A 26,954-nucleotide genomic window follows, 5' to 3' on the forward strand; every position below is an offset into this window, starting at 1 on the left:
GATTCCCGGCCTGGTGTCATTCGCCGCATGTCGTCCCCCTCTCTCACTTCTCTCCTTCAAGAGTATTTGACTACTTTCAAATAAAGGCCACTAGAGCCAACAAAATCTTTAAAAAAAAACAAAACATTAAACAAACATCAGTATTATGAACACCAAGCACAATAATCCACTGCTAAATAAAAAGCACCATGAAGCTTTTTACAAATCTGTTGTTGAAATGTTGAGCTCAGGTGAGTCGAAAATCTCGTGTTGTGCACAAAGAAGAAAGAACCGTTAAGGCATTCCATTTAAATAATAATGACAGATGAAATAAATAATGCATCTGGGTTTATATTTATTTTCTAATAGTTTCCAAAAAATAAAAAATAAAGCGGCTCATTGGTGTGTTTTGGAATTTCCGGTATATTTTGAAAGCAACACTTTTGTATTCTTTTGCATTTACACTCGTAAAACTATTCCGTGCTTTCTGTCTGTTTAAAACGTTCAAGCTCTAAATCCCCTTACTTTAATTATTGTCTTTCATTGTGAAATATTAATCACGCTATCTTCAAAGTGTGATTCATGCTCATGGAAAATGCTCCCCACTGAGAAAATATTTGATTATAGTGTTATGGTAATGACACTGATAAACTAAAGGTTAAAAATCCCTCTTTCAATCCATTGTAGCCCCTGATACGTTGATGTGATGGAAAATAAAAACTGAAAAATCTCTTTTTTTTCACTTTCCGGTGCTGTCTCATAGTACTGAGGGGATTGCATCAAAGTTAATATTAATCTGGTTTCTTAAAACAGTTTATATTCAGGTCTATCTCTATGCATGTTGCTGTTATAAATGCAGTCACACTGAATTAAACTGTTCTAATAAAATAATTTACCACATTACAAATTTTATTATTGTAAATCAGATTGCTTTTAGCTGGACATAAATGTGTTTTTCAATACCTAAACATGTATTGATGTATTTTTTAATCGTCACATTGACTGAACAGGATCCTATTACCTGCTGGGCTGTCGTTTCCTTCAGCCTGCTGCTCTATAGTCGTAAATAAGAACAAACAGAAAAACTCATTAATAATATGCACCATGTCTTTCTGTGTTTTGTTGACAAAAATTATAACACTTTTTTTTTTTAGATCAAACTTAGCTGAATTAAATAATTATTCAGTTCGAGCTTCAAGTCATATTCTTAGTAATGTCAGAATTGAGACACTTCATCAACTTCTGTGTTTTGGTGTCAAGTAATTTCTGTTCTCTAAGAACAAAACATATCAAGTTTTTTTTTTTTTACCAAAACGGTTTCAGTCAAGTCAGCAGATATACAATATTCTAAACAGTGGAAATAAAAATAAAAACCTGGCAAAGAAAAATCCTAGTTTTAAATCCCACACATCACAATTTAATAGACTGACATTTTGTTTTGTATTTTGACCCTAACATTTGTTTTGTCCTACCTGAGCCCCAGAGCAGCAGCAGGAGCAACATCACCAGCCGTTGAGCCATGTCCAGGTAAATGTCCGTCTCTGTCTTCATGCTGTTTGCGTTGTCCTCTCTTATGAGGTTTTTAAGTTTTGGGTTTTTTCTTCCTGTCTTGTCTCTTTATCTTTATTCTGATAAGTGAATTCCTGGAACCAGAGTTCACTAGTAAAACCACAGATATAACATAGACAAAAAAAAAAAAGATGTTCTTCCATTTCTGGCAATTTTTGTAGCCTTATTTATTTACACTGATCCGACGTGGGGTTCCTCAGGGTAGCTGTACTTACCATAAGTACAACTAGTTGATAAGTACTTACCACTAGTTGTTAATGGGAAGTAAGTATTTTTAAGGAACATTTCACACATTTATACAGATGATATTCATTTCTAATGTCTCTTTATTGACTGACCCATTAGGAAGGGTTTTGATGACTGTATTTCATACATAAGCAATGAAACTGTTGAGAGATTCACGGAGCGAACTCAATGATGAGGAGATACAGAAGAAGAGGAAGCTCAGCATCTGATTAACTGAGGTTTCTCTCTTTACAAATAGACTTATCTTCCATGTTTGATTAAAAATGATAAAAGCTCTGGAAGCTATTTGGCTGTTTTTATAGAAACCACAGCAAGTCTTTTTCAAGTGACATTTCTGTTTATTGATTCTGAAGATAGAACATTCAGAGCATCTTGACGTTATTCTCTACTGAATTAATCTGTTTATAGCTTATATTTCAATTTCGCAACTTCCCCCGACCCAAAGACTTTACCGCAGAAGAGCTCGACTGAAACAAAAGATAAGGCATTGATGATCTCTCAGCTCTCGGGGTTCAGATGCATATTTTGTAAACCGACTGTGGGAACAATAAAATCAGACAGAAAAGGTTATAAAAACAGCAGACTGACAGAGGAAACCAGCAGCAGTTTCCATGTTTTCTTTGCCCATCCTGAACCGTCTTCATCCAAACGACCACATGAGGGCGCTGTCTTGCTGATGCCGAACCAATCAATGAGCATGGTTTCAGCTGGGCACGTAACCAGTAGAGTTAAAGTCAGTTAGTACCTCCTGTGCGTGATACCATGGGGTCAGCTGGTCATCCTGTCTGAAGAAGCCGCTAACGTCCCACGCTGATGTTGCAGACTTTGCAGCTGGGGTCTTTCTTGGCGTTTAGGGTGGACAGACTCATCAGCTGGTGTCCGCTGATCTGTGACACCGTCCCCAGAGACACGTCAACGGCTCTGTGTAGATCACCTCCAGGATGACGTCCTGAGCGTGACGGAAGGACAGCGAGCCGTCCTCTTCCTCACTGCAGCTCAGGAAGCAGTTGTTTGACCTATCCAAGGCTGGCAGCTTGCCTCTACAAAAAATGTCCCCTTTGGAGCCAGGGGGCCAGGACCACAATGACATAGTGATATGAGGTGTACATGCAGTAAAAATCCCCAAAGTAGGCATTGGTGTTCTGGTTGAACAGGAGGTCTGCTTGGATCTGTAAAACACGAATGGACATGCGTGATGTGTGCGGTCACTCAAGACAATTGCATCGTAACTAACTCTCACTTCAACCCATGTTGGACTTGTTCAACAAGAAGTTCTGATAGTCCTACGGTGGACTGAACTGGATCTGAGATATCTCTGCGTGACACGAATATCCAGATTTTGCAAAGGTTTCTGGCACAACTTCATGGAGAGGAACAAAATCTAGAGATGAGTACCATAACAAGATCACAGGTACCAGGAAACCAAAACAGCAACACCTTTTATGTTATGGTACTTATCAGACGGATAGACTAAATGGTTGTTGTTCTCCTCAACAGATGTACCTGGAAGCGGTACGGCCCGTACGGAGAATCCTGTGGAGGTCGTCCAGTGTTGAACTCTGTGTTGCAGCTGAAGAAGATTCCTTCCAGCTTACCGCTGATGGGTGACCCGTGGCTGCCGCTGTTGTCCTTCACTGACGGCAGCATGCGACGGCACTGAGCATCTCTGGAGCGGTAATACTGGCTGCTCACAACACAACATACACATGCGCAGGCAGAGAGACAGACGCACGGGCTTAAACACATTTAATATAGCACGGAGCACTGGTAAGGTTGCACCGGTAGGTCAGACCTGTTTGGTTGGAAATACTCCCCCCGCTGGTTTCTGTAGAAGACGGTGAACGGCAACATCCTGCCAGCGATGGCCTCTGCTTTCAGCAGGAGCTGCTTCAGCTGGACGGGGGAGTAGTCTGCAAAATCAAACCTTGGGTTTTAGTTAAACTGCACATCTGCTTATTTGTTTTATATTTAGGCTTCGGCTGAGATTGGCCGGCTTTTGTAAAAGAATGACTTTTACAAAATAAAGACATGTGAAATATGCATCCTGGTTTGGTGATCTCACATAATAATAGGACATGATTGAAAAAAAGGAGGTTAGCAAGACTTCATATTGTCACCTTTCTAAAATAATGGTCATAAAAAAATTATAATAATCACCTCTTTTTTTGGAAAAACAAACAGAAAAAAAGATGATTCAGGGTAAAAATAAATAAATAAAAACAATTTGGCAAAAATTGACTAAGGACATTATTTTTGAAAGCTGACAAATACATTCCTGTGAAACCTGAAGCCTTCTCTTTATTCTAAGAAACTGAAGAGAAGAGCAGGTGGTTCAGTGTTTCCGTCTGACCCGCTGTGCAGAACTCGATGATCTCGCTCCAAGCAGAACAGCATATTCTCCGTCGGGCTGCTTGGTGGCTGTCTGAACGGCCACGGTGTATTCCGTCCGAGGGCTCAGGAACCAGTGACCTCTGACCGTCATCGGCAGAGGAACCGCTTTGGCCACCAGCTTGGTCGGTACGTCCTGGAACACAAGAATGAATTCAATCAACGCGGCGGCCGCGGCGAGACGGACGTCTGCCATCGCCACGGCCAGACGTCTCGCACCATGTGCTTGAACTTGTTGGAGCTCTTGTCTTCCTTCTTGTTCAGGTCGATGAAATAATGCGTGATGCGATCCTGGCCTCTGCTCTCCGTGTTCCAGCTGATCTTGAAGGAGTCGCATGTGACGTTGCTGATCATGATCTGCTGAGGAACCGGCAGCTCGTCCCCGTCCCCGATGCCGCTGTCCGCAGACTCTGACTCTGGAAAATCAAAAATGTTGATTGTCGAGAGCAGCTGCGGAATACTTCTACAGTAACCTATATTAAATACATTTTCTAAAAATAAACTCTATTTCTACTATTATTTTTTGTCAATTAGAGGAAGCCCTGTCACAGCAAACATGAAGATTTGTGGAAAAAAAACTTATTTCCTCAACTCAAGTTTATGTCTTAACATGCATCCGTTGCCGCATGGGACAAATTTTAGAAAACTTCTTTCAGTGCAGCTTTTCTCTGTGCAATGTTGCATTATTTCATCCAGCACTGACAATTTGAATACCAATCAATGGAGACATCCAGTTGTTCTTTTGTCCCGTTCTCTTTGGAAAGGGTGTCCAATATCAGGCGTCACCTTAATCATTTCAAAATGCCTCATGCAGAAGTTGGTGAGAACCGACAAACTGAAGCTTGGTGTGTGTTGGCAGGAAAAGTGGTCCAGTCCTCAGACATGGCAGAAGGAGAGAAGCAGGCCGGTGCTCCCGTCCTTTTTGACGGTCAGGGCATTTTGTTTTTGTTTTTTTCATGATGCAAGAGGATTATTTCAGAGTCACAGTGAGCGATTAATGTATTAAAAGTCGGATACTCTGACCCTGAATCAGATCCCAGTTCAGAATCGTGTCAACTGGAGCCAACGAAACAACATCCGACAACAGAACTACGTCATGTTGCCCCTCGTTGCTTCGTTCGGTCCTTTACAACCAACAGAACGGAGAAAAGGAAATCCTGCAGAGGTCTGCGTCGTCCTGCTGTGCTCTGTATCTGTTCGTCACTGTTCTCCTCCTCCTCTTTTTCTCCCATCCCTCCTTTTCTGCCTATGTTTGAGGACAAAAAGGCTTCAGTCCACAAAGACACTGAGAGCTTGAAGGCCGAACAAGGAGCCTGTTGAGGAGGTGAGGACAGCAGGAGGCTCCAAGCCTTACAGGCCTGGATGGAGGGGGTCCATTCTGAGAGCTCACTGAGGGGAAAAGTAAAAAAAAAAAAAAACAGTTTGGAGAGGCGGTGCAGGTCAGTTCTGACAAAAAAAAAACCATGGTGCTAGAAGTTTTGTTTTATTATTATAGATGAATTGAAGCTGCAGCCAGTCGAGCTTATTCTCATGATGTTGGAGGCAGGTCTGTTTTTCAGTTGCAGATGTCAAAACTTCAGCAAAACCGTAGGAAACAAACCTGAGGGATTCAGAGAAATCAAAACAAGAACATTTAAATTTTTAGCAGAGTAAATATCAGGTCATTTGAAACTTTGACTCATGATCAGATTTACAAACACCTTCAGGGGAACCACAGCTTTTTTCTTTTTATCCTTCCGTCCTTTATGTGAATAGAGGAAGTGATGTGTCCATTCATCCCCCACTGGGAAGGTAATTATCCACAGGGATGGAAATCAGCAGGCTGAGCTGCCAAAATTCCCACCACAAAGAAACAGAGAAACCGGGAGCTGTTTTTCCTCTTAAGGTCTCTGAGCCATTGCCACCTGCCCAAACTGATCCATCCGACCATCACTGGGAGAGATGATCCTTGAAAGAGGTCACAACGTACTGTTGATTTGGGCTAATTAGCACTGCTGTTTTTAATCACAGTTTTATCCTTTGATTATCTTAAAACGACACGAATCAACTCAAAACTCCCAGTTATCTTGTTTCCTTCATCTTTTACTGTAACTCCATGTTTTTATTATCTCCGGCTGGTTCTCTCAAAGCTGTTATCTCTGACGTTTGTGGCTGTAATTTGCATCCAAAATCCAAAGTCGAAGCAGTCGGACGTTTATGTCATCTGGATTGTTTGCTTCTCTGTTTAAATTTAAATTGGTCGGCAGCACCAGCGAAAACCAGGCACAGCTGGTTTCGGTTTGAGAGGAGAGTACAGTGACGCTCATTTATTCTTCCAGCCTGCAGGACAGCAGACGATAAGGATCCCAATCGTTTGACGGATGCTGAACTTCTCACCCTTTTCTAATATGGTTCTACAAGGGAAACTTTCAGTGCGGATGAGATCGAATGAGAGCCTGATCCCCTTTTAGGTTTGCAGGGCGAAAACATTCCTCTCTACCGTGAGGTTTTAAGATTTTAATAAGTTGCGAGGGCGGTGTAGGCTGTTTTTTTTTTTGCACTGCAGTGTTGCAGTCGGCCTTGACCTGCTGTATCCTGACACTGGTTGCATTTGCGTTGCACAGAGTGCCACCTCCAAAGATTGCAGCTATTGTCAACTTACTTTGCCACGCCAGAGAAGGCAACACTGAGCTTGTGTCACTGTTCGTCGTCATCATGCAACTTTGGCAACAACTGGAAGGAAGGATGGCGACTGAATGGTACATACGGGGCAAAGGGCTGAAAAAGCACAGAAGACCATTGACCAGAAGACACAAGGGCAAGACAACGTGGTAAGCTCATGTACCGTCCTGCAATCAACGGCTGACTTTACATTTTTGCTTGCCTGTTTTTCAAAATATGTGGCGCTAGTCTTATAGGAACAGGAAATTGCTGGGACACATGAGGCAACAAGCATCCATCAAAGCAGCACCGTTCATCTTTCAGCTCGGAGATGCTTCTCAAATCCAGAGCATGGGACGAGCACCTCCCAGAAGTAAGCAAACCGTCCCGTCGTCCTCAGAGCAAATATTCAGCAGGAAGTGACAAACGGTTGAGTTCATCCAGAGCCACATTAGTAGGAAAACTGCTAATTAGTAGCATAAAATTAGCAGCTCAGATATCCAGTCCATTGTTAGCCTGGTCATTCAGCTAAAAAGCAGCCAAAGACAACAATCATCCTCAGCACATTCCTATCCGATCGGAGCCTTCTGTAAATAACACCACAGCTCTGGGAGGCCCTACATTGTGTCTTTAAGTTAGTTTGTGTTAGTACACAGCACTGATTTCTCTTCTTCACATCGTGATGAAATAACATTCATTTCATCACAACAAAGGGCAAAGAATTACCCAACACACCAGTCTGGTGAAAGTCATACCAGCTGCTCGGCCAGCTTATTGTCATGGCTCAGACATGCACCTTCCCATTTGTCCTGGCAACAGTATCAGTGTCTTCAGTGTTGGCGACGACCTCGCAGGCCAGCGTTTTCTCAACTGTGTCATGCTTTTTTTTTCTCGTTAAAAAAAAAAAGAACAAATTGACAAATTGTTTATCGAGAGTAAAAATCTCCTTCTATGATGTGAGGCCTTCAAAATAAAGATGAACATGAAACCTAAACAGTACAGCTCTGTATCAGAGGATTCACACAAGTTGGTTTGTAATCTTGTTTTGAATCGTTGCCGAGGGCAGCTGAGTCCAGATGTTTGAGCTGGAAGTGACGCTTCATCACCGGGGATCATAACGGATGCAGGCAGCTCGGGTTAGTTTGCTTTACTCTGCTGCAGAGCGGATGGAGACGACAGAAATGTTTGTTTTTTTGTCGGCTGAGGAAGAACTAAAAGCAGACAATAGAAACTAAAGATATTTTTGAAACGGTAACATTTTTAGTCTGTCTGATGGGGACAATGAGCCGACTGACACTGACCTGGGCGGTCGTCCGGCTGCAGACTCTTCTCCTCCACATCTGGACTGCTCAGGCCACTCGGAGGCTCCGTCATGCTGCTGGTACTCGGAGAGATGACCGGAAAACCTGAAGAGGAGAAACAGTTGGCCACTCTGTCTGCAGCTCACTCTCCTCTCTCTCTCTCTCTCTCTCTGTGCTTGATGACATCAGGGGATGATGAGCAGAGAGAGAAAGTTGTTATTCCTCCACATCCACTGAAACAGCAACAAACTTTTCTTTCACTCCTTTATTTTTCATGCATACACATTTCTTTGCTTATATTTAAGCTGAAACTGAAGGTCCAAAGAGAAACCTTTAGAGACCTTCAGAAAATGTGCAGCACTTTACAGGCTTATATGTAAGTCTGTGAGTAACAATGTTCAAATTTCACTTTTTGGAACCGTGATAATCACCTGCTGTGTTTATTTTCGGGAATTGAATCCATCCGTTGTGTCAGAGAGAGTTGTAATGATTACTTTTTCTCAGATTGCAACACAGGAGACAAGAAGATGACAGTAATCATGACTTTTAAGCGTGAAACCCCCCCCCCCCCAAAAAAATCCACTGTGCACCATTTCACATTTCCGTTACGCCGAGAACGTCCCGAACATCTGCAGATGTTTGACTGTTTGCTGCCTGAGAGCGACATCTTCTTCTGTGGATTAACACACAGCTGATGGAGGATTAGAGGCCACGCTGAAAACTGAATTAAATGAGCGCTTACATAAGAGGATTAGCTGCAGCTCACGAAGCACTGCTTGGCTTTGGGGTCGCGCTCCACCGACAGGAGCGAATACAGTGTTTGCTTTGCTTCAGAGCCTTTCAGCTTTAAAGGTTTCCACTCATTTGGCCCCGGGGTTTGGTTTAAAAATGGGGCCACAACGTGTGCTAGGTTCGAGCAGCAACTGTTGCCGCACGCCAATCTGGGAAAGGTTGAAAGGATCATTTCGGAACAATCCGACGTCCATCGTGCTGCAAAAAGACACATTGCTAAACAAATTGAAAATATTGAGGTCAGCTGCCAGAAGTCTTCCAATGAGTGGACATCATAGCAGACAACATCAGAATGTGCAAAGCTCAGAGACAAAACACCCAGGAGCTCCACCTCAGCCTCCAAAGGCAGCAGTTATCAATGAATGCTAAGTTAATTACAGAAAAAAAAATATTAAAAAAAACTGATCATGTATGGATTGTTGGAAAAGTTTAAATGAAGACTTCTCTATCAGAAGAATATGGCAGCAAGATGCTTCCAGAGGTTCTCATCATTATCTAACGTGACACGCCTGTTTTTATCCCGAACTTTTTGCGTGATTTAGTGGTAGGAATTTATTTTTTCTGTTCTGTCCGGGGATTTTTGATTTGAAGAGCTGATTCATCAAAAAAAAAAAAGGTTTTTGCTCTGTTTTCTGCTCTGATTGAGGTGTCAGAATGAAGAAGTCCAGGGTTTGAAACCATTCCTTATAACCAGTGAGGTGTGTCTCTCTTTTTTTATTTTCCAGTTCAAATTCAAAAAGACTTTGTTAATCGTAAAGGGAAGTTAAACTTCGCTAAATCAAATCAGGAGGTCACGGACTTAGAAAGTATATCCAAACATCATAATAATTTTTGAGGCAATAATTTGTGAAACCTTCACATTTTTTTAGATAGTCGTTGGCTAAATTACATCTTGATCTGGAAAATGTTTTGGCTTATTGTATCATAAAGTCCTGACCTGAAATTGATAAGAGGTGCAGCGGTGAGACTCACACAGTTGCAAAGAAATTTTAAAGAACAGAAACAAACAAATAAAAACACATAAAAAAATAAAAAAAACTGGACCAAACCTCCCCAACTGAACAGAGATATAAAATCACCTCATTAAAGAGTAAGAAAAATATTTCTATAGAACTTGTGTCTGTTTGGGAACAACAGCTGACAAAGACAGAAGTAGAAAATTAGAACCTGTTTGGTACATCTGGGGAAGCATAACGTAATTGAACGCCTAACAAGCAAAAACATCTGTAGACTGTAAAAAAAAAAAAACACACACACACAAGTACACAAAAAAACCCCAGAAACAATAAAGATATATGTTAATTCTTTATTTCATCCATTCAGATTAGAAATGATAAAAGAGAATATTAGAATGCCCACAATTTTCTTCTCTCATCACAGATTGGGTTCTGATTCAGCATCGCATGGTTTTCTCCCAAGTCAATTACGCAGCAAAGACAAGTTAAAAATACCTCTGTACAAATACGTCTGGATAGTTCATCTGATTCCACGTACAAAAATAAGTTCTAAGTGCTTCACTTTTAATACTGTCTCTGCTTCGGCATGTTCACAGCTCGGACGCCAACTCGTGTCATCTGATCTGAAATCTCCACAAAACCTTCAGTCCAGTAGTAGAAGAAGTCAAAGTTAAAACTGCTCCTGTCAGCAGCCGCTTTTACTCATAAGAAAAATAAAACAACAACAAAAAACCACAAGATACCCTGGAGCAATTTTTTTTTAACTTCTAGCCTATCATAAAACGCTGTGGAGGTGAATGAAGGCCAACTCCTGGATTTGAAAGGTTCCAGAAAGGGAGGTGAGTTTTAACTAATGCAACAGACCAACGCAAGGAAAAGAAAAAAACGCTCAGTGTGAAAATACGAACGCTGAAAAACAATATCAGAAATGAGACGACAAATTTAATCCGAATTAGGGGCTCGGACGTTTTTACGCTTGGAGGAAACAAACCTGCAGAACAGAAGACAACACAAATGAAAGGTCTGCTTTTAAAAAGCTCCAACAAACTTTGCAGATTTACTTTGTGTAGATTTGTTTAAATAAATACAATTGTTAATCTCTGTTACATCCTGCGGGTGCTGATTGGTTGTGTTGGACGGAGTCAAAAAAAAAGGGGGGGTTGGAGGGGTCAAAGGTATGCAACAAAATAAACCTTGTTTAAAAAATAAAAATAAAAAAATTTGCAAATTCTAATTTTAGTTCAATCAGAATTTCTGGGAAAGTTTCTGCACGGGAAAAGCACCTCCAATGAGATACAGTCATCATCATGATCATCATCATTGGCACAGCAGGTGGAGCTTCCTAACTCTAATGTCTTGGTTTGAGAGCTTTTTCTAAAAGCTGAACAGAAAAAAAAGATGGCTTCAGTTTAAAATCAGGACTTCGCTGTGAGTTTCACTGACATAAAAAATAAGAATAAGCACCGCTAATTACAGATGTTAAAAAGAAGAGTTTACCATCTTCTTTTTCCATTTATATTATTTGCCTCAAACGTATAGAATTGGATCAGATTTTAAGATCTGAAGAAAAAGCTAAAGCTAACCCAAAAGCCATTGCAATCACCAGTAGAAGACACTCAGAAAACACAAGTCTTGGTTAGAGATAAGCCACACTGTACAAATCTAACCAGAAAACGCCAATCAGCCAATCAGAGGCAGTTTTCAGCATCACAAACCAAACTGTGGATGAGTGGACAATTCGGATTAAACGAGGAGCAGAAACAGGCGACAGGCGAAGAGTTTGCTTAGAAGCGACTGACGAGTCTGATCAGGTTTTCAGCAGCAGCTGGCGATCTGGGATGAGACTGAAAGAAGTTTAAATCTCCCTGTCTGATGACAACAGAATGCCGCATTCACACCAGTCCACTTTTTGATTTTAGGAAAGACGCAATCAGATTTGACTTCTTGTCAGGTCGCAGTGTTTGGGTGTTTCCAAACTGAATCGACCTTTTTGCGGGTGAGCGAAGCAGTGTGGCGCGAATGCAGCTCCGCGGTTTAACTCAGCGCCCAGAAACAGCAGCTTTAGAAAACGCCGTATCCGTCAGTGTGGCGAGCCGCCACGGCGAACGCGGGGTAGCCCTCGTAAGTGGCGTAGGCGGTCAGGTCCTGACCCAGAGAAACAGCCTGCTTCAGCTGGGAGACCACGCCCGATGACCCCGGGCTCGCCAGAGCGTAGCCTACAGGGAGACACGTAAGAAAAGACACCTTATTATTCGCAAGCTCTGCAAGTTGACATGTGGTCCTTTCTTGTAACCACACGTGTAATCTGGTTCTGGTCACACGCTGAGAGTAAAGTGGGTTCTGTCGCTGCTTTAGCGAGAAGTGAGAAGTTAGTTGGACTTGGGTACGGACCTTCACATACCTGGGAAGGCTACCGAGGCCGCTGCAGTGGCACAACCTGCGTCAGCAGCGCCCTCCGTCTGCAGGCCGAGCGTCTGCAGGGTGTGTTCAGCCGCGTGGACCTTGGCTTCTTCCACAGACGCACACAGTTTTGCAGGGGTGAAGGGATGCCTGCAGAGAGACGCACGAACACAGATGAGCCCAAAGTGGACACAACTAACCCATTATTTAAGTTTAAATTATAAGTTGTCATTTTCTGTCCACTTTTTAGCATTCTGAAAGAAAAAGTTTTTGGAACGAGTTTCAACTCAATTCAAATATTGACTAATTTTATTTAATTTTCTAGTTCAATTTTAAATGGCAAATGGTAAGCCCTCTTGGAATATTTCATTTGGTTCGAAATGAAATATGACGAACCGAATTAGGGGATGAACTCCTGCCATTGTTGCCACCATCGTCCCTCAAATGTCCTACATGACCACTAAAAATGCAAACTCTCATAACCCAATCAGCAGTTATTCAAGGATTAAACTCTGGCACAGTGTTTCTGGTACGAAACCCAGTCTCCATTTGACACTCGAGGAGTCTCATCTTTAAGCTTTTGGCCACTGTTTTCACAAGCAGCAGTGACTCTCAACCAAGAAGAAGAAGCATGAACATTTACCTATTCAGATGATGACTAGACATTTTCAGTTTAACCTGTCCACTTCCTGCCATTAGATCCATTTCATCTCCAGTTATCAATCGACAGCATTGCACTGCCTTTACTCATGTGGAAAAAAGAAAATAAATCATGGAAATTTCCCGACTTACAAAGAAGTAGAATAACAGTCTCCTTATCTTATACTTCGTCCACCAGCTGAAAGGTTTCCCCAGCTGATGCTTTTTCAAATGTAGATTCATGAAATGGAGCAGAGGTCTGGGTTGCTGCTCTAGTGGAGCTGCCTGTACTCACACGTTGGGGTACTGTGTGGCCAGAGCTGGGATGGTGATCTTGTAGAGAAACAGCTGCCGCTGGTCCGGACTGATGGCCGAGTGGAGCTGATAGACGGGCTGACCCCAGTTGTTCTTCTGACACAGCTCTTCCAGAACCTGACGGGAGCACAGACAGGTTGGAGGTGTTCGCCTTGGGAGAAGAACTTCCAAGTTCCACATAGTCAAGGATTTTCATAACTGATGCTCTTTTGAGAATGAAGAGCCAGAGGCTTTCAGTTGAAGAGTCATGTAGACATTACAAACGTTTCGCTCCGTTGTTCCATTACCTGAGTCGGTGGTTTGATGCCGGTGCCCTTGAGGCTCATGGCAGCCGGGTTCATCGGTGTCAGCTCCATCCCCGGCAGCAGGTCGTACAGCTTTTCCTCGGCCTGCTTGTCCCCCTTCAGCCCGTAGGAGGTGCTACTTCCACCCCCTCGCCCCATGGCTCCGCCCCCGGCTGCGTAGGCCAAGTAGCCCCGCCCACCCAGCCCTCGGACCCCCGCCGCCCCTACAGGTACAGTCATGTAAATTTCTACAGGAGATCGGAGAGGCAGTAAATCAATCAAATCACCGGAAATCAGCAGGGTAGAAGAATCACACAATTAATAAATCACAGCAAAGACTGACAACAAAGGTAACAGCTAAGTGATTTCTTGTGAAGTTTTGACCAAACTTCAGCTGATTCAGAGGATCTCACAAGATTCCTACCATAAAATAGTCTGATTTTTAAACCACGTTCATTACATCCACATGATTCAGGAAGATCCACCCCTCCGCGTCACATCTGCCACAGGTGCAACTCAAAGCAAATAAAGAGATGTGCTTGAAGTTAAATCCAAATGATCTGTACCAGCAGCTGAGTTGCGATTGGACAGTCTGTGTGGAGGGGCGGAGCTTCAGCATCAGATTAAGCAGCTTCTGCTGTCAAGTCAAGATCTGAAAGCAGATCTGCCTCCATCATGTTCTCCAGTTCACGTGAACAGAGACGGCGTTCTCACCTCTGACCGACGGCGTCCTGATCAGACCCCTTCCTCCCACGTGAGCTTTGGTTGCTGGGAAACGGAACTGACCGGGAATGGCGGCGTAGGCCTGCGGGGCATAAAACACGGGAGCACCAAGGTACGCCGTGGTGGGATCATACACCTGCGAGAAACAGAGGCAGAAGAGAAAGTTTGCCTTTTATATTACGACCTCTATTGTTGGAGCTAACTTGAATTACTTTGGATTTTGTTACACTTGCTTTACTTTATATTTTCAGGTTCTTTGCAACAACTTACAACACCCAGAAACAAAATGTATTTTGCGCCCCCTACTGCTCTATAGAACTCTGGTGAACAAAAGTATCGCTAAAAATGTTTTCCTGTTCGAAATGGTTTGGTTCCTGTTCCTGGGTTTGGTGTTACTATCACTGGTCCAAACTGGCCACTGGATGAAGACGTTTGACGTCCTATGATTTTTTTATTTTCTTATTTATTAATTAATTTTTGTCAATCTCGATAACACTGCGGAACAGCAACACAGAGAGACTCTGGGAACTCAGAGTTCAGCTCATTATCAGTTCCTTATCTCCTGTTTATCTGTGAATCAGACTCAGGTTCAATTCAGTCTATTTTATGGCTTTCGTGTTCACGATGTTCCCACTCGACTTTCCAATGAAGGGATTTTCATAAGCTAGATAACAAACAAAACAAAAAAAAGCCATATTTAGTAAGATTTTCAACTTTAATTTTCTCTTTTTTTTAAAAAACTAATTGTTGTGTGTAATTTTTCACTACTTTCTGAAACAATTTGTTTCTCTCAATCTCTTGTTGTGTACACCTTTGATTTGTAATATGATTTCTGTATTAGTCTGGATTTATCCCATCATGCATTAACTGTCCTGAAAGAAATTTTCTATAACTGTCACATAGATGCATTAAAATCAGATAAAGCTACAATAGCGACAATGGAAAACATCACAATACTGCGCTAAGGTTTGATAATTGTCAGTAGTTATGTGCTGCAAGGTAAATTCCTGTTGTAACTTGGGATATTGATGCTCACACTCCAAGTTGGTTCTCATTTCCTCATTAATAAGTTTACTTATTGTCGATTCAGTTCAAGGCTCCTCTGTGCTCAAATTCCTTCCTGAATATAACTAATTTATAACAATGTCTGTTTGAATATTACAAATCCTTTTTAGTATTCAGGTAAGAGCTTTCAGGTAAGACTCTGGGACAGTCTCACCTGTCCCAGAGTGTAGGCCGTGTAGTCGGTCTGCAGAACCGAGCCTCCTCTTCCTCCTGTTCCTCTGGTGTATCGGACATAGCTGTCCTTATCCACTGGCTTGGCCAGAGTCACCTCAATAGGAGAGCCGTCCACCACCTGCAGGCAGAGAGAGGAGTGTTTCTTTTGCAGAACATATTTCTTTTCCCTGAGACGTTTTGGAATATACATGCAAACAGCAGAGAAATGAGGTCGGGGCAGAGCTGACCTTCCCGTTGAGCGCATTCATGGCCTTGATGGCGTCCTCTCGCTGGCTGAAATGTACGAAGGCGTAGTCTCTGATCTTCTTCACTCGCTCCACTGCACCTGCAACGCAACAATGCCTTTGCTGGTTCTCATTTGAACACTTTTCACTTTCCTGGAGCTCCACCCACTCAATGCAGTATTTATGATGCAAAGAAACCCGCATGTTGCAAAAAAAGAGAAAAATATCTTCAATAATTATATGAATTTATGGTAATAATGACTTATAACCTTAATTAATTGCTTATTTTCTAAATAGAAAACATGTCAATGCTTTTAAAAAGTTTTAAAGTTTTGGTTTGAAATTTTAAATATATTTTTTGGTTGGCCTTTACATCTTTTTACTAGACGTTGAAAATTTATTTTCACTCTCTTTTATTAAAACTTTTGTTCCTGAATGATCCAATCAAATTTTTATATATTTTGTTACGAGGCAAAATATGTTTTGTTTGGAGTTTTTCAGCTAAATAACATTTAGCTATTTTTTTTTTGTCAATAAAGTTTTGTATACTAACCTGACTGTTAGAAGCTTGAAACTAACATTAGAAGAGTTTAAGAAGATGTTGTCAGCTGCATTTAAGGACAATCTGAAAGCAGAGAGTCCGGTTATACCTGGTTTCAGGCTGTTGAATTCCCTCTCGATGGTTTCTTCAGTGGTCTGCAACATCAGGTTCCTCACATACAAAATCTTTACGGTTGCCATGGTATCCTCATCAACCTCCACCTCAGGCTCCGCCCAGTCCACCGCGATGGGATGGCCCCACAACTGGATCCGGCCTGAAGGTTTGACAAGGTTTGTTGTTTAGAGCTGGATATGGACCAAGATCTTCAAAATGGGTGTCTGTGATTTTACAGAAAAACTCTGGAAACAGTGACTCCGTCTTCAATATCTGCTCTCTTATCATGAGAACCCATCAGCAATAAAGTTGCCTTTGATTGGCTGAGACTTGGACAGCTGAAGACTTTGACTGTTTTTATGATGTTCTCTGTTGGTTTGTTATCAGCTTTGTGCCAGTGTGAGATCAACCTGCATATTTTCAGCATCTCGAAACTGAACACACACCCATCAATTTGAAACATCTCTTGTAATTTTGAGACAAAACTGGCCCAAGAAACTGCATGGATCTCCAGAGTTTGCGGTCTCTACCTGGCAGGAGTTTGCGTCTGGCCATGGCAGCTGCCCGGTGGCTCTCGTACTCGACAAAGGCGAAGCCTCGGTTCTTGGACTTGTCTGCAGCGCTGGGGTACACGATGACATCCACAACGCCGTCCGTGACTTTTCGCATCTCCACTAGGATCTCGTCGTGCTTCTTGGTTTTAGGAATGCCCCCGACAAACAAACGGCAGTTGTCCACACTGGGCACAGACACCGAGCAAGCGACCGTTCCTGGAAGACGGAGAGAAAACCATTGTAGGAATGTCAATTTAAACCAGTATCCTGATCTACGCAGATGACATCTCTCTGTACTTGAACAACAAAGCAGCAGTCTCTAGAAGAATGCGCTTACGGTCTTAGACTGTTCATGAAACAGTTTTCTTTGATCCAGTGCTGTTTATGATCACCTAATGGTGATGTGAATTGGTCTGGTCACATAAAATGTCAAGTGTTTGGTCATTTGATAGTATAGTTACTCTGGTTGGTGACATGTAAATTGATAACATTCAGGCCTAGATGAATGGTTGGCTCAGATTTTTTAGGGTCATGTGCTAGCAATAAGGTAGTTTTAAATGAAGATGGGTGTTTAAAACAGATAATTGCAAAGGTTGTCGTTGCAGGTGAAGAACCACTCTGACCTGATCTCGTAGTTGTTAAGCTGCTTCATGGCTGTCCTGGCTTCCTGTTTGTTGGTGAAGGTGACAAAGGCATAACCTCTATTGTTCCCATTGAAGTCCATCATCATCCTCACCTCATAGATCTTTCCAAACTGATGACAGGGGCAGAGAATGCCAGAAGATTGAAAAAAAGCAAAAAAGTGACATCAAGGGACGTATTCCTCACATTATTCCATAATGCCTCACCTTTTCACACAACGGAACCAGTTCATCCTCAAACAGATCTCTCGGGAGTTTCCCCACAAAGATCTCACTACCTCTCTCAGGCGGTGGTCCGTCCCAGTCAGGCGGTGGGCCACCATACCGCCGCTGACCGTTCTCCTGAAGAATAGAACCCCAAAATGAGGAGCGGCATGGGGAGAACTCCCCTCGGCACTCAGGTTCCGTCCTTACCTGTCTCAGCTGGTATCCGGTCTGTTGGGTGAGCGCCCGAAGAGCGGCCTCTTTCTGCGTCCCCGCCAGCCCGTCCTCACTTCCCTTCTGATTGGATTCCATTGGGTGTGATTAACAGCAGGTTGTGAATCAGGGAAATTAGGGGTGCTCACTACAGAAACGGACATAAAGCAGGTTTCAGTTCTGATGTTCTGGCGGTCTGTGAGAGTTTGGGTGGGTCACAGGACCACAATCAGGCTGTCTGTGATGATGGTTGTAACCTGTATTTGTTTCATTAAAACTCTTTTTATAAACCCGTTTAGATTCAAAACATTAAAGCCTTATTTTCTTCTTCAGAAAGTCAAATTCCTGCAGCTTGAGAAGGAATGTATACCTGACCAAAAAAAAGTAGAATTTGCAGCCGCAGCTAAATGAGTTTATACAGAAAAGCTTGTAATATCATCTCAAATAACTTTCCAGGAATCCTTGATCATCTGAACCTGCTCCTCACTGAGATGCGCTTTTTCAACACTTTACCAAATAGTTTGTTTCATGTAAAAAAAAGTAAAACTGATTAATATAAAGAGTTTTCCCACAGTCAATGTGAAATACAGAAAAATTAAGCAGAAAATAAATCGTTTTAACTATAAAAAAATACATATATATTTCAAAAGCTGCACTAAACTGTTATTAAACACAACACAGCTGATGTTCTGTCCCTAATGACTCGTTTTAGACGTTCGGATCTCTTGAGTTCATACCTGCTATCAACTTTTGTAAATTTGACTATCCTAAAACAGTTCGCGTGTCATAGCTCAATTTTCTTGACTCTTTCTTTTTCCGTTTCTTTTTTTTTTTTTCTTTTAAACAACCATGACTTTATTAAAGGTGGACATTTATGTAAAACTAATGAACAGAGGAAACGGGAACAGGTAAAGCAGGCTGCCAAGAGGTCAATAGCAGCTTTGGAGGAGGCCAGATACTTGACAGGAACACAATGGCCACTGTAAGAAACGGTGGCGGCAGCATCATGCTGTGGGATCAGTTTCCTGCCCATGAACATGAAGTTGTTAAGTTGAATCAATTCCAAAATCAAAGAAAGTTTTGACAAAACTTCCAGGTGTTTGCTAGACAGCTTAATTAGTCCCAGTATATATTCAAATTAGGAACAGGACGACTTGATATGAGGGAAAAATGTATGTTTTGTAAGGGCTGAGCCAAAGTCCAGCCCTAAATGTGACTCTTAAAAAAAAAAGTGAACATTTTGTGGCCGTAATGTGACATATTGATTCCTATCAAAGACAATTGAATGCTGAAACTGAATTAATCATTAGATCCACTGTTTGTTCCCTCTTTTTTCTCTTTGTCTCAGTCATATTTGGTGGAACCGCCTGCAGCCCTCTGTTAGATCAACTCATGTCCCTGCTGAGACATCATGTACTCACAGGTCTGCACCTCCTCGCCTTGTTTTTTCCAATGTGAGCGGCAGATATGAGCGGCGGGGAGGTCAAGGTCTGCAGGCTGATCATTAACAGAGACAGTGGACAGCCTGACAGTCCGTCTCACCGTCCCACAGGGAGGAAACCTGCCACAGCCTACATCAGGTCGAGCTTTCGCTGAATTTATTCAGCAAATAGCGTCTCAAACTAGACAGAACGCCTCCTCCCGCCGTAAAAACGCTTGGCTCGTATAACTAGAACCAAAACACTCCAGGTCACATTATGAAGATCTGGGATGTTGTGATGCTTTTATTACATTCATGTAATAAAAGCATGAGTTTTTTTTTTTTTTTCTTCATTTGTTTTGTTCTGGTACATCCTGAGGAACTTTTAAATCAGTCAACAGGGGATGTCACTAAATGTAAAAATGGTCAAATGTGTTCCAGACTTTGAAGAAATTCTTGTATACCTGTCAGAAAACCGATTGGAATAATTTTATTAAATGAAATAGAGATGGAATACGGTAGAAAAGAGGGTATTCTTCAAAATTCATGCCGGCCAGAATTGAATATTTTTTCCTCAAACATTCAAACATCGACTGCCCTTGCTGGTGGGGCTCCAAACAGTTCGGCTAAACTCAGGAACCAGATTGTCTTCAAACTGCTGACTCCATTTCCAAGAACGAGAATGAACAAAAAGCACTCCGTCTGAGTCAGATAAATCAATCGGAAGATGTCAGGAAACCAGCTTTTAATCATAGACCGACACCGTCTCACCAACATGGCCGCCACAGTGAAGACATAGTGACTTTTTAGCTCAAACTAATCTGTTCAACATATCAATAAGCATCTTCTGGAAAAACTGACTAAAAGGCAAAACTAATAAAAAAATAATTAGGGCACATTTCATGTCTTCATTCAGTTTTACGCAATCAGATATTGGAGCTCAGATTATGACTGATCTTTGATCAATCACTCTATCGGCTTCAACTTTTGCCCTTCCGACTGCAGCCGTGTGACGATCTGCCTGCACTGACTCGTCAGACAGTTAAAGCTGCAGGAACTAACACTGATCTGGACTTCTGGTTGCAGCCGAAAGCTGCTTGCTGCTCCTTTATGTCCATGTGGAATGACTTCCTCATTGAAAACAGTTTCAGTCTGAGTTAATTCACAGATCATTATCCCGATCTGTGAAATAAAAGCCTCAGCCATTCTGCGGATACGTCATGATGCTTATGAATATTTATTATCCAGGATCCATCTCCTCCATTAAGAAATATCTCTGTCACATGACCTATAATATATATTCCAACAGTCAGGCAAAAGCACATCCTGTTCCAGTTGCAATGAGGCACGGTGACTGTTGAAGAGCCAGAAGATCTAAAGAGTTTTATTTTTTTTAAGTCTAGAATGTTTTCATTCTTTAATCCAATTTAATTTTAGATTAGCACTTTTACTGGCACTAAAATGTATAAATGAAATGAAATTCTGACAGAAAATAATCTCATTTTATTTAAAGAGGCAGTGCTTATCTCATCACCTGCAATTATTTGCTGCGTTTGAATTCTGATTGTTTGTAATATGAGCGATTTCTGTAAGAATGTTTTGATAAATCGAGCTGACAGGAGAACCGAGACGTGCTGATTAAATTCATCCTGATTTTCTGAGGAGAAAAATACTAAAGTTCCTGCTTGTTGTTGGTGACATGGTGGTCGTCATCTTATCCGCGACCAGCAGGTGGCAGTAATTATCAGGAACAGTTGGTTTAATCAGTATTAAATTAACTTGAACATACTTGGGGCTGAAATAGAGTCTGATTTTAATAAAACACCAATAAGGGCAGCAACTGAACCACTTGAACATGATTTTCTTTGAGTAAAAATATACATAAATAAATACAGAAAAAAAAGTAAAAGTAAAATTAAAGTGTTACAATAGACATAAGTTAAAAAATAATAAAAATGTTTGTAAAAATATTATTTTTTTTTACATTTAAATTTTTTTTTTAAACAATCTGATAAAATGTCATACAGTTTAAATTTATATTTTAATTGAAATATGTATTCTTCCTGTAATATCCTGAGATGTCTCCTGCTGTGAGTCTTAGTCTCATAAATGAACTGGCTGATTAACTGCACATGCCCAGTGAGGATGTGTCTCTGTGTGGGAAAAGGATTTAGATAATGTACCTCCACATAACACTCCAACAAGAAAAATGATTGAATCAAAAGTTTAATTAATCGCATGTCAAATCTGCATCCGATTTATCATCTGAATCATCTCATTTATGATGCAGCTGAATGGTTTAGGAGCTGCAGCAGATCCTGCTGCTGATTGATGATCCGACTGAGTTTAATCAGGACTTTCAGGATCCAGTACAAAACTGTTTTTTTTTTTTCGCAAGATATTTTAGGTAAATTAAATTAGAGTTAATGTCCCTCCTCTGGACTCTTCACAGAGAGTGTATGGAAGTGAAGCGTTATGCAAAAGAAATGAACATGGTAGCAGGATTCATCTTTTGTGGGATTTGTCTGGATTACCTCTGATTGAACCACTAACCAGAGCTCCCAGTTTTACACCTGAGTGAGGACATTTAACTGGTCTGAAAACGTCAACAGCAACGCTTTCACTGGCAGAAGGAGCCCCAGCAGCTGCTGGACGACGCTTGCTCGCTCGCTCGCTCGCCGCAAACTCGGCCTGTTTGCTCAGTTTGCAGCCTTCAGCCTCAACACACAGAGGAGAAAAAGAGAGGGCGAGCGACACTTACTTACATCTGCTATCTCTCTCTCTCGCTTCCAGGTTTTGATGCTTTCAGACCAATTTTTTTGGAGTAAAATATCTTAAAAACTCACCTGAGCAATTTCAGAGATCACCTCCCTCCGATCAGAGCTGTGTCATTCTGAGTGTGAGTGTGTCGTCAGAGCCCCCTGCGAGATGGTGTGTGTGTGTGTGTGTGTGTATGTGTGTGTGTGATCACATCATATCAAACTCCAAAGGTTCACTGTCCTGGTGTTAGCTTTACAAGCTGCAGGTTGTTAATGTTTAACCTGCTGCTATCTGTGGACACACTGAGGGAGTCCTGTGTGTGTAGGTGTGTGTGTGTGCGTATGCGGGTGTGTGTGTGTGTGTGTGTGTGTGTGTGAGCATCAAGAGGCCTTTGACCGACAGGATCTGGATCAGAGGCCTCTCCAGCTGCTTACAGATGTTGTGAGAATCATCTTGCTAGGGCTTCCAAAATCTTCCTGATCAAAAGTATTGATAAGACTATTGATATTGCATTCAAAATGGAGTCAGCCTTTGGTATATTAGAATAACACAGTGTGGGATAAAAGTGTTACATTTAAGCATGTTTTGGCTCCATCGCTTGTTTTTTGTGTCGTAATAATTCATTTCGATCATTTACTCGGCTCATATTCTTATTTGTGATCAGATAACGGTGTAAAACGAAGAAATGAGATGCAGAAAAAGAAAAGAATAGAATGAAACAATTGAAGAGTCAGCCAGTGTTGTGGACTTAATGTCTTTTTTGTTTGTTTTGTTTTTTAAGTATTTGAACAGATGTTAGACTATAATCACCACTGCTCCCAACAAATTCAATAGATGTCATCCTTTGCTAGTATTTGCAGTTTTCCCAATTTTAAATAACATTTATGTTGTTTGCACAGTTTTCATTTTTCACATATTGTAAATGGTCTGTTCTCTTTTAATCCACAAATCCTTCTCAGTTGCACATTCCTGAGATCAGAGTACCTGTTTCTGATAACTGCAAAGTATTTTCATGTTAATAGCTTGTTCTTACTGTACAGTATATAAGTCTTTGTTTTTTGTCATATATTCTTAATTCTTTATCTGTGAAATGACATGTCTGCTGTTAACACCTGAAATTTCCCTCTATTCTATTCTATTCTATTCTATTCTATTCTATTCTATTCTATTCTATTCTATTCTATTCTCTGTCCAATGAATCAGCCTAATGTGAAACACAATGCCAAAATCAAAAGGAGAAATAGAAAAGCTCAATAAAAAAAAAAGTGAATTAGACGTAAAATTAATTATGGTTGCATTATGCACCATGAATGTTCTGGTAGGTTAAACAAGTCTGAATATTCTGAATGCCATCCTGTCAAATTTGTTTTAATATTTCTTTAGGCTGCAAATTTAAGTTAAACAGGTATAGACAGGTAATCCAAAATGCTTCACTGGGAAAAGAGATTAAAGCATGATTTTAGATTCCATAAGGAATCAGGTGAGAAGTGATGGTGTTATCAGGCATTTCATCCCTCGCCACTGATGTCATGAACATAACAACTTTGCTTCCCTTGTGTGGGAGGAAACAGTTTATAGAAACTGATTTCTTCACAAAATGTGGATGTTAACATAAGTTTTAAAATACATGTCATTTCTGAAATGCTGAGAAAAATGACGTGTTCACACATGACGTGAATGAACTTTAACCTTAACTTTCCCCCCCTGCACACTAAGAAGACTTTCAATTCATGTCTTTTGTTCAAAACTTTGAACACTTTTGCTTACATTTTCATTTTGAATGGAGGACTTCAAGTCCTCTTCTCAAAACTTGCAATGATTGCACTCAAAACTTCTCGCGCCCAGACTGCTCGAACTCTCTGCTTGCTTTTGGAAACAGCTTTTGGCACAGTCGGCTGGCAACCTCTCAGCCAATAGAAAGAAAGTGTTGTACTGGGGGCGTTTGTTTCCTTCTAGAGGGAGCGAGTTGGTTGGGCGAACAATCACCTGCCAAAGATCAGAGGCTGTTTGCAATCAGTGGCACACGTCTGGCGGATGCTTATGGAGCAGAAAGCTGATGTCGTTGTTTCTCCCTACATCCAGTGGTTGCTACAATCGATAGTAGCCTCACGGGCACACCCGCTAGAAGGATTATGGCAGGAAAATTCCTCCATAGAAGACCTGTTCATTTGAGGAAAAACACACTTTCTTAACGCTTTACTACAAAACAGCCCACAGATGGCAGCAAAACACAAAGAAGAAAAACTTGGTTAGTGTTTTATAGACAATTATTTTCAATATTCAACCTATTTAAACCTACAGATTGTCAGTTTTTCATTCTTTAAGAAAACATTATACTATATATATATATATATATATATATATATATATATATATATATATATATATATATATATATATATACATATATCTATATATATATAGATATATCTATATCTATATCTATATATATATAGATATATCTATATATATATCTATATATATATATATATATATATATATATATATATATATAGATATATATATAGATATATGTATATATATATATACATATATCTATATATATATCTATATATATATAGATATCTATATAGATCTATATATCTATATCTATATATATATATATATATATATATAGATATAGATCTATATCTATATATATAGATCTAGATCTATATCTATATCTATCTATATATATAGATATAGATCTATATCTATATATATAGATATCTATATATATATATATATATATATATATATATATATAGATATATAGATATATATACATAGATCTATATATATATATAGATATAGATATAGATATAGATCTATATATATATAGATATATATATATATCTATATATATATATATATATATATATAGATATATATATATATATCTATATATATATAGTAGTTGTCTTTTCCAAAGGTCTTTTAACATTAGCGACTTTTAACAAGTTTTATTTACCTGGACTGAAGAGGAATGAGTCTTTGGATTATTATAAAGCTTGCAGATCCCTATCAAAAATAATAAATAAATCATTTTTCTCTGCAGTGACCCATGTCATCCGAATGTGTGCAGATCACACAGATTTATGGTTTTGGCGCAGTTAAAGCGACAGGTTTAAATTGCGGCTGGAGGTCTTCCTGCATGGAGTTTGCTTGTTGCAGACTCTAGTCCATTTCCGCAATCCAAGACAATGACTTCTAAGCCAATTTAATTTTTCATAAATGATTCAGATCAATTCACCCACCTGCCCCCAAAGTCAGACTAAATCAGCAAATTTAGTTTAATTAAATTTCTGATAAACACAGGATGTTGGGAGTAGACAACAGGTTCGGTTTGAATCAGTTTCGTTCCATGAGCATCATGTTCAACAATAATAAAATAATAAAAACAATAATATTAATAATAATAATACAAAGTTCTTCCAGATTTTGTCTCCTGGTTGCAATGACAGTACGTCTCCAGAAGAGGGCGAGCACCGATTACAGTCTTGCATCCGTCCGCGATGCCTCTTTTCTGATCAGAACATTATGAAATATGATCCCTAGCAGCAAAAAGCAGCAATAATAATAATAATAATAATAATAATAATAATAATAATAATAATAATAATAATAATAATGTTCTGTGTGAGATCAGGGAATAAAAGTCTGTTTTCGGGTGGATTCGCTGTAATTTCCTCAAATGTCTCTGCAGCAGCTGCAGGGCCATGCTGACAGTCTGAACACAGCAGGACAAACACTGATGCCAACACAGAAGCTTTATATAAATAGAGAGAACGGACCAGGCTCACAGTTCTGGTCTGAACTGGACCCGTCCTTATCTGCGGTCCAACACGTCTATTCAATGCAGTTCGGAGGAGATTTACAGGATGAATCAGACTTTGAACGTGAACCGGGTTCTGTTTTTTTTTATTTATTTATTATACCTCCTGTTTTTATTTCACATGAAAAAATATATAGCTATATATATATAGGCTATATATATAGAAATATATACTGTCAAATTTAAACACTTTTAGAACAGTTAGATTTTTAACTTTTGCTAAAGTCTCATGAGTTTGAAAAAGGGCGTCGTTCATCGGTTGTTATCCATTTTAAATTTGCACGTGAACGCACCTCTTGAAACTTATTAATCAACATGTCATCTCATCTGTTTTCCTGAACATCCATCCCTGTGGCCACGGCTTATTCCTGCAAAATAAATAAATAAATAAAAACATTTTTGGTTGGTTTAAGATGAACATTTAGATAGTTTTTCCCCCCTCCATCTGTGCATAGAAAACTTTAACTGAAGCAGCACAGGCGAGGAGCAGCAGTAGGAGGACAGGTGATGAAAAGGTGCGGAGGCAGTCTCTCTCTCTCTCTCTCTCTCTCTCTCTCTCTCTCTCTTTCCGCTCCGACCTCCACTGAAGCTCCAACTGTTTCAGATTAAACTATTCACACTGGAAGTGGATCATCGCTCCGGTCTCGCGGCTCTTGTTTTCCGGCGTTTGTCTTCCCTTGGCTTCCTGTCTCTTGTTTCCAGGTGCGACTGGAGCGCGTCTTTTTCTTTCTTTCTTTGTGTGTGTGTGCGCGTGTGTGTGCGTGTCGGGAATGAAGTGTGCGCTACTGGATCCCCGCGCCTCCGTTTTCACACTTTAATCCAGCGGCGGCTGTTTGGTTCCTTATATCCCAGCGGACATAAACCCGGATCAGCCCTGAGGGATTCTCATTCTCCCCAGACTGATTGGAAACTTTGTGTTAGTTGTTCGCTGGATTTCTCCTCACGTCTTCAGTTTTTTTGTTGTTGTTGTTGTTGTT

At 40.6% G+C, this 26,954-nt stretch overlaps 1 pseudogene; it reads right to left on the bottom strand.

Annotated features, from left to right (window-relative positions):
• Positions 1 to 2,109: 2,109 nt before the first annotated feature.
• On the bottom strand, positions 2,110 to 22,344 carry LOC129357684 (APOBEC1 complementation factor-like; annotated as a pseudogene).
• Between the last annotated feature and the right edge of the window lie 4,610 nt (positions 22,345 to 26,954).

The sequence above is a fragment of the Poeciliopsis prolifica genome, unplaced genomic scaffold (assembly GCF_027474105.1).
Source record: "Poeciliopsis prolifica strain line A6 unplaced genomic scaffold, Auburn_PproV2 SCAFFOLD281, whole genome shotgun sequence".
NCBI classification, from domain to species: domain Eukaryota; kingdom Metazoa; phylum Chordata; class Actinopteri; order Cyprinodontiformes; family Poeciliidae; genus Poeciliopsis; species Poeciliopsis prolifica.